Consider the following 11,359-nt stretch of genomic DNA (forward strand, 5'->3'; position numbering starts at 1 on the left):
GGCACCCATATCCACTCACTTACACCGCATCCCCTGCTGTGCAGATTACACTCGGTACTTTCAGTGAGATACTGAACAGCGTGGGAGGTCAGGATCAGTGCAGAACAGTTTCTACCTGCTGCTTCTTCTCTTTCTCTCTGTCTTATGCTCCACTGTGGCTCTTTTATTGGCTGTAGCCCCTTCACAAGACTACCGGCTCCATCATGAGCTTATTCATGGTCTCAGTTCCTTCAGGGAGGTACCTGCTCTGCCACAAAGTATGTTCCAGTTCTCTGACCTCGCTATTCTCTCTGTTCTTCCCTCTTCTTCACATTTTCTGCCCCTGCTCAGACTTTTTCACAGAGGCACCAAGAGCCTGGCTGATGGGCTCAGCTGTGGCCCAGAGGTGTCCTGGCTGGAGCAGCTATGTCTGGCACAGGGCAGCCTCTGGCCTCTTCCTCCCTCAGAGGTCCCATCTGCAGCCCCCCTGCTGCCAAGCCTTTCTATTGGCATTTAAACACAGCCTCTAAGGGATGAGCATTTGCAGCCCTGAGATAAGAGCAAGCAAGTTAAAAATTGTGAAATGTATTTCATTGTGTTTAGTTTTGAGAGAAGAGTCCTTTGGGCTAACTACTTTCAAGTCATTGATGCTACTTAATTAACACAGATGGGTGTTATAAACAATTTGGAGGCCTTCTGCAGGAACAGGGGTTAAATGAATTGGACTATAGGTGAGAAACCAAGTGGCAATATAGATCTGCTCATATGCATTACCAAACTATTATTTCAGAGCCACCTTGTAGACATTCATAAATTAGAGTACAGAGTACAATACATACTGACCTAAAACAAAAGAGAAGCTTACAGAAATCACGAGGAATGCTAATGGATAGTCACAGGACCAAATACTTTCAGTAATCAGAAAGTCACTTGATTAAGACCCAAGCTGCTTAGACATTGTTTTGTTTAGCATTCTTACCTCTTACTGTGAAACGTAACCAAGATTTCTGACATAGTAGAAATAAAAATAGGTTTCTTCATATATAAGTTCTGCAAAATAATGGGTAAGTTGATAACTGGATTTCTAAAAACAAAGATTTCATTCTCAATTGCAGTTTCAGTGTCATGCAGTGTTATCTAGCATACAGTTATCTACCATACCTGGGCTTTTTCCCATTCACTTCCCTATTTGCTTCCTCAATTTACTGTGTTGGCCTTTGTCTCCATAACTGTAAGCCCAGCTTATAATGGCAGTAAAATCTGAACATCTGAATGTGCATCCTTGAATTATTTGATGTGCTGGAATACTACCTATTTCCCCTCTCCATGGGTCAAGGTACTACAATTGCCCAGGAAGGCATTGGGTTCAAAGAAAGATCCAAAAGCAGACTTGATTTCACCTTTATAATGAAGGAAACTTCTAGCCACACTTCTCAGTAGATTTGTCATTAAAAGGTGTTCTGCTGTTCCCAGTAAAGCAAAAATAAAATTTCAAATATCAGACAAGGGGACAGAGCTTTTCTGAGAATATTTGCCCTTCAGACATGTTAGAGATCTCCACCACCAAAGTATAACTCATCAAGAAAGAATCACAGAATCACAGAATCACTAAGGAGAGCTAACAGCAGTAAGAATCCATATGCTTCTATATCATTACTTTTTCTTCCCAGAAATGGAATCAATACACTATCAGCACTTCTTACAAGTTATGTTTCTACTTGTAAGCCTCAAGAAAAACTCTTGGCAATTACCTTTATTATTGACAGACTTGCCTATGACTTTTGACAGCCTTTCGTGAATAAGCTTGGTTTGGTAACCTAGTCAAGACAGGGAGGAAAAAAGGAAGCCTATATTCTTGACTGATGACACTATTGTACGCTTTTAGCAGACTGGTTTTTCTTTTCCCAAGAGAAAACATTTATTTTAAGCTATTTTAAAACACATATGAGGAAATAATATCTTCAGTTCTGAAAGATAAAAGAGTCAGTATTCATTTCCATTTATCTGTAACAAAATATTTTAATATTTTACCATTATTTACTACTGCCAGTTTTATTTTCTTAAAAGTAAGCTAGAAAATCAGACAGACCTATTAATTAGCTCACTAAGAATTCCTAGGTCCTATTTTCCTATGTCTTCTGTTACATTCAGTGTGGAGTTTTCCTTTTTCCCCTCACTAGATAATTTTTTCTTATTTTTAACTAAGTCAAAATTCTCATACAGTAGTACAGTCACTGAGCAGTGTCTTTTATGAAGCTGTTAAATCTTCCAAGACTTATGACAGGTTTAAGAGTCAACACTACTCCCAGTTTCAGGCTAGCTTTCAAATAATGTTAAAGCAAAAGGAATTATAAGAACCTTTAACTTCGAATATAAGTCAGTCAATTTGGTATCCAAATTTTGGTCTGACAAACCCATGGTTTCCAAAGCCATTTTCCCTTTGAATAAGCTTTCTCCCTACAACAAATTCAGTAACTTCCACTTATTTTCTTTCCCACTGTAGATGGACTATCTGTTCCTGGCTCAAAACATTCTTAGCCCACACTGACAGCTGCATTGCAGACTGTGTACACACACACACACACCCCTCATACATTATAATGATGCCAAAAGAATTACTGCCATTTATGGAGTATCTCAAGCATGTAAATCTCAGCAGAGTTGCAGTGGTCACTCAAACAGAGAGATTATTGCTAAATGCCGTGGAAAGCAAGATGTTCAAATATATCTCTACCCTCTCCCATCTCTGCAGCAACACTGATATCAAGAGAAGAAATCTGTAATCACAGATACCAGCAAAGGGAGACTTCCACACCCACCTATCTCCCATCTTTCCCATCATCAATGACTGTACCTGACTTTTCCCTCTTCTTGTTTCCGGCATTTTCCTAGCTGAAGAACAACTGCAGTTACTTTACATTTAATAAAAACAAGGCCAACGCCTCATGAAGAGATGCTAAGCATGCCTTTATTTTTATCTCTTGCGCACCGTTACCCCATACATCACATTTCTCCCTGCAAATTCACAAACTGTGCTCACCCCAGTGTGAGGAGTGGTCTCCTCATGTAGAGAGAGCACTTTTCCTCCTGTGACCACAATCAAAACATGGGGCAACTTCAGAAATATCTTGACTACATGGCCTGGCAAGTACTTATTGGTGTGCTAAGTTGAAGATAGCAACTGGCAAAAAAATAAAGGCAGGGAGAGGTGTTCAAGGGCTTAAGTAAAAGGAAACTGGACGACCGAGATGGAGCAAGACAGTTATAAGGACAGAAGGGCAGGACAGGGCTTTGGCTCCTTTTTATCATTTGGCTGTTACAGTGATCTTATGCTGAAATCATCCTTTTCTTTTGCCTTTGATGAATGTAGGGAGTAGTTCATGTGTAACTGCTATTTCTCCACAGATATGCTAACAGGTCCCAGACAAAAAGAGAAGACTGAACCAGTTGCTAACAGTCAGTAAACCTTCTCATTCCCTTGTGGCAGTATCCCGTTTATTTGAGAGCAATTGCTCTTTGAAGAGAAAATGCAAATCAAAACGGCACACAAGAAAACAGTAACAGACACACGACAGCAGTCAGTAAGAGCACAATCCCAGGAACTCATGCAAATTGCTGTCTGTTGTAGGCTCACATGAACTGGGGATGCCTGCCTGCCACAATGCTGTGGCTTTGCACCCACAAAAGTTGATGACGACTCAAAGCTCACAATGAAGCAGGCGTTTAAAAAGCTGGTGGAATAAAAACACAGCCCGGAGGTCAGGAGAAATACAGCATCTTCCTTTGGCGAGCTGTCAGCAGATGCTGGACAGCTAAATACACGAGTTGTTCCTGACATCTAGGTATTTTCTGTAGGTTTCTCCTAGGAAGAAGTGTGAAACAGTGGCAGGCTTCTGACTTCTTAATGGTGCAGAGAGAATACTTTAAACACATGCATATAGTGCTGCAGCAGTTCAGAGGTTTTAATAAGAGTAAGCCTCTGACAGAGAAAGGCAGAGAAGAGACTAGTGGCACTTTCTAGTGTGTCTGATCAGAACTGGAACTTATTTTCAGAAGTAACAAAGCAATGGGCAGATGGTTGACTAAACACTGGTTCCTTAATGAGAAACACACTGGTTAGCACGATCCTATGAAGACAAGCAGCAAACTTCTCAAACTGTTTGTAATACCAGAAGAAATCCACAGAGCACAGGATATGAGAACAGCATCACCACAGTTAATGGCGACAGCTATGCTGGTGGAACAGTGGGTTTTATTAATAACCATGTACTTTCCTAACAATAGGACAGTTTGCAGCCAACAAGTTAAATACTTTATTTAAAAAAAAAAAAAAAAGTAAAGGCAACGCAGGCATTTCTCATCAAAAGGCCTGAAACACAAACAAGCTCATACCTATCTCAAATTTAAAAAGACTAAAAAGCATCTTATAAATCCAGCTTTAATAAGTAACACATTCAACAAGCACATTTTAACTTCAGTATGCTAAGTTCTTTTTGGTAATGAACTATTTATTATTACAAGGAATATTTAACCCAGGATTGCACCTAGACAAATATTGCCCCTCTTAATCCACAGATCACACTGCTACAACAGACTTCAGAGGAACGCATCTCACCAGGAATTCCAAAGGAAGACTTTGAACTGGAAAAAGGATGCAGAACCCAAATCCACTCACTTCCAGGACCATAATTCTCAGCCTGGTCTCTGACTTCTCACCTCCTCACTCAAGAAGGTGACTGCCCACAGAGCTTCTGGCCTCTTCCTGCTTTTTCAGCGTTAAAGACCCCAATTCTTAACTATGGCCTTGAGAAACATATCAGAGTCAGTAAAACAAAGCAGCTCCCCAACTAGGACATCATTTTAAATCTTTTCAGGATTTGTACACCAGAAACTTCTCTGCCTTGCCAATATTAGGTAACACTGGTCACACCTAGATTGTCCCTCCCATACTGAACAGGCACAGCAGCAATGCCCAAGTTCTCTAAGACCTCTGAACACGTTAAAACTGTGAAAGACACAAGATCTGTTATTGTTTTTAGTGGAAGGATTGTAGTCCCCTACTTGGCTGAGACAACAAAGTAGATTTGCCAGAGTAGTTTCTTCCTGCCCCAGAACATCAACAAACAAAATTCTGTATTAAATGAAATGAAGTACCTTTGGGCTTCAGAGAGAAAGCAAGTAAGAGGGTGACTAATTAAAGAATACTTGTTCTAAAAAAAAAAAAATATTGTGAATTCTAGTTCTTGTTCTACTGCCTAGTTGAGATAAAAATATATGGACAGTCATAAGGGCAGAGCCTGGAAAAAGAGTTTTAGGAAGGGTGGCATCTGTTCCAGGAAGTACGTGCTCATGAGTTTGGTAAAGCAGAGCATGAGTAAGCAAGCTAAAGTAGGCAAGACATCTTTAACAGATGAGAATTTTTTGGGTGTTTTAAGGACGATATTTAATGAACAGTGTGATAAAACCAGAAAGTCAGGGCTATTCTGTTTTGAACAGAAAAAAAAAAAAAGCTGGTAAACTGACTCAAGCTCTAATCCAGCAAAGATTTTCTGATGCAATTTGCACCACTGGCAATCCGTTACATCATAATATCATGTGCACGAACTGCTTTTCCACCTTCCCACTAGCAAAACCAGAAATTTCTGAGCAAGCTTTGGGTTCAAATACTGGGTTGCTGCAAAAAAGGAGTTCACTGATGCATGTTATATGAACCAGATTATGGACTGGGCTGAGCTAATTAAATGATGAGTTATGAATGGAAGCCCATCTATAATAACAATATTTCAGACTAAGGGGATTAAATTTGGTGAGACCAGAGCTTGTGCTGGAGAAATATTAAGCCTTTTCAAGGACTACAAAGAAGAATGTAACATCATGACAAGGAAAATATGCAACCTTGAATCATTTATCAAAGAAATCAACACATGTAAGCAAGCATGAAAATGTACCCACTCTAAGACAGATTCAATCTGCTCTACTGTATCATCTACTATTTACTTAAATAATAGACTCTAGGACTGTTTTCTACTTGGGAATCATCAACAACCTTCAGGTACAGTAAGCAGAATACACATCAACAGGAATGGAAAATTCTTGTTCATCAAGAGGAGCCTTTTCCTGCACACATTTCCCATACTTCAGGTTCTCTTGCACAAGCCCCCCACTACACCGAGTGAAACACCTGCTTCCATAGTAGGGGCTGAAAGAGAAGCAGTTTTAACAGTGGCTGAAGGAGTTGTATATGGAGACGCAATTATATTTAACATAACATGTAGTATAGTATGTATCTACTGTTATATACTAAAGCTTGGTACGACTTGTGTGGTAGACTAAAGCAGATGTACTGTTGAATCACCAATTAATTTAAGATGATATGGTTATTTTCTGTTCGCAGGAACTAAATATATTAGATATCTGAACAGGAATAGCTCAAGTTTCGCTAATTTTGCACAGTTTAGTAGGCCTGGTGTTATTCTTCAGGTACTGAAGCCTTCCCCCCTAGCCTGAGAAATTCCAGATCATTAGTTAAGATAATATGCACTAATCACAGGTGTGAGAGTACAGTGCAGAGAGAGTCAAACCATTTCACCTATTTGAATGTGGTCAGAGGACACAGCAGCAAGGGGAGCGGCTACTCAGAGTGAGATAGCAGATGGTCACCAAAACAACCCAAGTAATTCTCAGGGGAGACCAAATTTTCTGCTGAGCTGTAAACATCAGTTGTGTGGGTATTTCCACACACCCACACTTTGATCCTGACCACATACACACTTATTGTAAGCCAAACTTTCTGATGGGACCGCTCATGACTTCTGGTCCGCAAATATCCGTGTGTGTGCAGGATGGGCCTTTGTAGCTGAACTGGACTTGCCAAGTCACTGTGTTGATCTTGCTTATAGCTGACATTCTTTTAACTTCGCTGCAAGAAAAAAGTTCATCTCTGCCCTGGTGCCTCTGATCTGGTAATCAGGTGGCTTTCAGACAGGCCACTCCAGTACGCAAATGTACCAATGAAAAAATAACAGTACATTCACTATTCACATTGAATAGAAAACCCACACTGAAGACCAATGATCAGAAAAATCTGAAGACCTGGGATTTTTCTATCAGCTTTTTTATTCAAATGCTTGGGAATTAGACACCACCATTCATGAATTAAAAAAGAGGGCCAACATAAAACATGTCTATCAACTTCAGCAATGAAAAGCGATTGCACTAGAAACATGTTAACAGAAAGCATTCTTTGGAAGATGCTTGGAGCACCTATAAAAACGTTCCATAATCAGACTCAGACAGCTTAGCAAAAAAGAAAACCACAAGTACCCCTACAGTACTTTTTAAAGTAGTTTCCTCTCTTTATTCAGGAACATCCTGGGAGTGGCTCCTGTGCATAATAGCATTTTCAACTACAGAGAGGAGTTGGCAGAACTGTGGTTACTCTAGATGTTTTCTTGTAGCGCACAAATATGCCCATTCAGAGAACTGCTCTAATAATTTCCTTGGAGTAAAGGAAAAGAATTTAATAGAAAAAAGGCTCTAAGTGATATGCATATGCACTGAACTTCTGCAGAGGGACAGCAATGCTGAGGCTGTTATCAAATCTCCTCTACTGTGTAATTAAAAAAAAAAATCATCCAGGATGAAGATTTCTGTTAGGTATCAGACTTTCTAGATGTCAATATGTTCAATCTAGATGTATCAATGGCAAATGCAAAGGCTGAGCACTTCCCATAACAAAGGGACACTCCACGTGCTATATCATGCCTATGCAGAACTGCCTTGATTTACACAAGCATAATTTGGGGGTGTGAGTGTGATATTCAAAAAGTTGATGCACATGTGTTTTTGGGAGATCATTATACTAAGTTATAAAAGAGTGGTAGTAGAGTGGCTGTGTATTTCACTCAACTGTAAAATCAGTATGTGCCCCAAAAGTATCCTAAGATGGGTACTCCAGTAACAGAGGTTGCAGCTGGAATTTATCAGAAAGGCCATAAAGTGAGAAAAGCTTGAAGACTGCAGTATTCTAGTTTCTCAAAGCACACACTCTGTGTTTAACAGTAACTATTGCTAAAAGAAGTGGGCTGGTGATAAGGACAGAAACAATTGCAGCCTTGAGAATCTTGTAACGCTGACCAAGCTTTCTTTACTTTGTGGACAGAGGGTTTAAAGGGTTAGCTGTTACCCTCGAATTTCATTCAAAATAAGATATAATAACAATAGCTGGGCACTGTAAATACAGCAGGGTTGTTTACCTTCAATTTTGCAGATCTCAGTGAGAATTTATTTTCCTTTATTGTAAATAACCTTAAAAACCAATAGCATAGAGGCACAAAACTGAGCTTTCCTCACTGTTTCATTGAGATAATTCAGTGTTGACAGTGCGTTTCAAGACATACCTTATACTACCTGAAGGTGAGCTCACTGGTGCAGTTATAGAATTTTTATCATAAAATCTTCAGTAGTTTCCTCTTATACTTTGCTCACTTCCCAGGGATGCCTGATAATAAAATCAGCTGCACAAAGTACATGTACAGCAGGTTAGCGATGCAGCTGACACAGGACCATATGGCTTTACATCAGTCTTTTGCACCAACCCTGGCACAGTGGTTGTTCTAGAGAAGAAGGAAAACAGGAACAGTCTGAGCTACTAGCTGTTTTTCTGGTGGATTTGGAGTTTAGCTTATGTTCTAAGCATGGTCCTTCACAACAGGCAGGTCCATGAGATGCCACTGTAGCCAGCATCCCTAGAGGACTACAGGCTCATGAGTGCAAAGCCAGGAGGCACCTCAGAGCCCCATAGCCTGCAGCACTCTTGCCTTTGCGTGCCATTTGTGTGGGAAGGCTGCAGGGTAACCACAGCCTGTAGTACTCCAGCTCAAGGTTCAAAGGCAGACTACCCTCTGATACAAGAACAGGCAGGAAGCCAGGCAGACTTCTGGTTTTGTGAACAATTGAAACTGATTGACATTTTCCTATAAAATTTCCAGTTAACCAGTAAAGCCATAAACTATGGTTTAAAGGAGAATTAGAAGTCTTTAGGGAGAAATAAAAAACGAAAGTTCTCTTTTTGCGTGAGAACTGAATGAGGATTATTCTGCTCATCTTTAAAGGACAGACAACACGATTCACTAAACTAAAACTCCAGCGTTCACTCTTGATTCCATTCTGAAATGTAGGTCTTCTCTTCCTCAACAGGATCCCACTGGTCTCTCTCCTCTCAGCCTTCCCCAAAGCACCTGGCAACCCTCAGCCTAATCACATACCAAATGCCCCACTACCTGTTCATTTGTTCCAATTCTTTCTCAATCTTACTCAAAAAAACAAAAACCCACACCAAAATGAAAAACCATTCCAAAATAACTCATTTCTATATAAATAATTGATCAAAAGTTCCTTTGCGAATCCTATAATTCTTGTATTTTTAAACAAAACTACAGACCAGAGCTTTCAAAATTTATCAGATGGGGAAATCAATCATTCATGAAGCAAAAGCATAAAAAATGCAAACATCTAAAAATAAAGCAAATTAGAAACCTGGAGATATTTAGGAGACTCACTCTCTGTTTTTAGGGAGAATTTTTTAATCTTCACGAGCCAGTTATATATTATTATCAATGATCAATTTTATCTTAATCAGTGCATCTTCACTTTTCTCCTGTATTTCTCTGCTACTACCTTTATCTTTCAAAAAAAATTCTTCTTTCAACCCCCAAAACTTGCCAGCCACAAACAGCTTTCTTCAGGTTGATCACGCTATTTCAGTGGAGTACATTTGTCAATTCCTTACGTGACTATTTTTAAGCCAAACGCTGAAATTGCTGTATTCTCAACTTGCATCATTACCTATTCACTAGCTCTACAGAGAAAGGAAAATAAATTTGCCATTAACAACCTCTTCACAACATCATCTGTGTAAATAAACATAATTTTCCCTCCCTGACTAGCATGAGGACAAAACAGGTACCTGTCTTGTTCCTGCAACAGCAAAAACAATACAATCGTTAATCACAGATCAGAAAAAATATAGACATTTGGAGCATGAATGACTGCTTATCAATGAGGTGACAAAAACACGCCTCTCTCTTAAGTGCTTTTACAAAAGGTCTCAGATGAAAATAGGAAAGCAATGGTAGCTTAGAAAAAAATAAAAACAGGGAAAATCACTTACTGTACTTGGTTCTGCAGAGGTATTCAACACAAACATCACCCTTCCTTGTCCAGCTGCCAAGTGCTAAAGCATGAAATGAGCAGCTGTTTCCTTCAAGCTGGGGCTGTGTGTCTTAACTAGTCACATGCCCCTCCTGATAAATCTCACTGCTGTGCCAGGAGGTCAGAATCTGAAGATCATTATTCCCCTTATTAGAAAATCCTTTTCATAATAGCAGCCTTTGCTAAAACGCTTGACTGGAACGTGGCGCTATGTGTTCCATAACTTCTTCCCCCCCCCCCCCCCCCAAATGACTACCGGCCAACAGTAAATAAGCCTTAATCAACAGTAGGGGCAGTACAAATGGAAAGTTAAACAGATCTCTGTTGATTGCTTCAATTTTGCACCTGACTTCATGATTTGCTGCATTTAAATTCAGTCTTCCTGTCAGGAACAGAACATTTTAAAGCGCAGTGGTGCTCATAGCATCTTTAAGACTTGGTCACTCCACTGATCACAAAAATAAGGGAACAACCATGCTTTTGGGGATTAGGCTTACTTAAAGGGCAACATTGCTACTTCTTATGTTTACATAGTAGAATGATGAGTGCCTTAATAATACTGCAGATAATTTTTATTTTGGTGCCTAGTATTTTTGCAGCACAGAGACAGAGCTCCATTGTGCCAGACATCGCCTGGTCACACAGGGATACCTCTTCTGGGTTGAGGGCTATCAGTCCAAACTGAGTCAACAAAATGGAAAACAAAAGCATCCTTATCCCCACGTTCCTAGATGTAGGACAAATGAAGGTACAACACTGAAGTAAAAAAAAATGACATATTGTAATGGAATTTTCCAGGGAGATACGTGGCCGTACATTTTTGAAATATAAGTGAGATTTTGTAGCCTAATTCCCTACAGCTTGGCTACATATTTAAATATATTCAGGTATTTGAAGGTAAAAGCAGTCAATGGAATTTTGAGGGTGAGATGCAGTACTCAATTTTCTGGAAAGTTTAATTTCCAACACACATATAGGAATACCAGGCTGAAACTCTAGTGGTAGTTTTTTATATCAAAAAACCTGACAGCACACTGTTGCTGTACCTCAGCACGGGGTGCAGTAATGATGGATAGTATTTTATGGTTTTGCAAGTAAACCAGACCTTGCAAGATCACACAGTCCCACTGAATTATAAAGGCATTTTCCTGAAATAAAGCTCTGCTAA

General features: G+C 39.7%; 1 protein-coding gene across 1 annotated transcript in view; it reads right to left on the minus strand.

Annotated features, from left to right (window-relative positions):
- RASGRP3 (RAS guanyl releasing protein 3) overlaps window positions 1-10,445 on the minus strand; it is a 38,998-nt gene extending 28,553 nt beyond the window's left edge. Inside the window, exon 1 of the mRNA XM_031593404.2 lies at window positions 10,151-10,445. The gene's annotated coding sequence lies outside the window, so the exon portion shown is untranslated. The remainder of the gene's footprint in view (window positions 1-10,150) is intronic.
- Between the last annotated feature and the right edge of the window lie 914 nt (window positions 10,446-11,359).

The sequence above is a fragment of the Phasianus colchicus genome, chromosome 2 (genome assembly GCF_987193195.1).
Source record: "Phasianus colchicus chromosome 2, bPhaCol1.hap1.1, whole genome shotgun sequence".
NCBI classification, from domain to species: domain Eukaryota; kingdom Metazoa; phylum Chordata; class Aves; order Galliformes; family Phasianidae; genus Phasianus; species Phasianus colchicus.